Here is a 1,341-nt window from a genome sequence, read left to right on the forward strand (position 1 = left end):
TCTTTCCCTCAATCTGCCTCTGCAGATTCGGGGCCATGCTTCCCAACATGAGACAGGAAATCTCGATGTCATCAGTCTGATGCTAATTCAACCAAGCATCCTTGACGGCTCTCGTGGCATTGGCCGCAAGCTCTGGTGGTAGAGCCCCTTCTAGGACGTACGACTTCTTATCGTGCTTGAGAACAATTCTCAAGTTACGATACCAGTCCAAGAAGTTTATCCCAGTCAATTTATCCTTCTCAAGGATAGATCGCATTGTCAAACTCGGTACACTACCGGTTGACGCCATGTCCTACAAAAAAAGACAAAACAGAACGAACAAAACAAAATGCAGATTCTATCAATGATCTACTACCAGCTAGTCCATCATCAATCAACGAACAACATAGATGCACATAATTTTCTATATGGGACTAAGATCAATATTTCACATAAGAATAAGTTTTTACACTTATCCCTACGTTATTTAGGGATGTCAATCACATCCAATGTGATTCTAGATCTTTTATGAGACTATGATATCGAATATCATTGCATACTTGTCTCATCTGTACCATTAAGTCTCAAGTCAAACCTGACAACTTAACCTAAGGTAAACCATATTCAAGGTGTGGGAACCACGATTTCCCACCCTGCCTCACAAAGATAATCTGGCACGCTCACCTTTGGCATGACCCGTATTACGGACGATCGATGCCTTGACAGGCGCTCTAGTAATGGAAGGTACAATCTTAGCATTACATAAATAAGGGATTTTCGAAACCATTCTTAGATCAAGCATCTACTTTCAAGCTATGAGAACCACCATTTCTCCATCTTGCCTCACAAGATAATACGGCACACCCAGCTTTGGCATGGTCCATGATGTTGGTTGTAATGCTCTAGGATGGTCCGTGATATGACATTTTGACTTTGTATTGATTCATTGATTTATGAATGCATTACATTCCCGTTATATGATTGGCATGTTTGTTATATTTCGGTATCCTTGAATCATTACAGAATGATTCTAAACACCCTGGTCAGTTATCATTGTGGGAACAATGATGAATTAAGACTAGCATGAGGTGTGATCGATGCATTGGATGCATTTCACAATCATGGGTACTCGTTGTGAACGAGTGACTGGTTGACCCGCATGAGATTGTCACATGGACAGAGTCATGACTTAAATCTCATAAAGCGGTTCGTTCTTGGATCCTCAGACCTGAGATGTCTAGAGTATCTGATATGAGAAGTGGCATGTCTTGACTGCGTCAAACGTCGTCTTTAACCGGATGATTATAACGGCGTTGATCAGATACGTTCACGAATCATATGGAGATAATAGACATGCAATAT

The sequence above is a fragment of the Tarenaya hassleriana genome, unplaced genomic scaffold (assembly GCF_000463585.1).
Source record: "Tarenaya hassleriana unplaced genomic scaffold, ASM46358v1 Cleome55, whole genome shotgun sequence".
In the NCBI taxonomy this organism is placed as follows: Eukaryota; Viridiplantae; Streptophyta; class Magnoliopsida; order Brassicales; family Cleomaceae; genus Tarenaya; species Tarenaya hassleriana.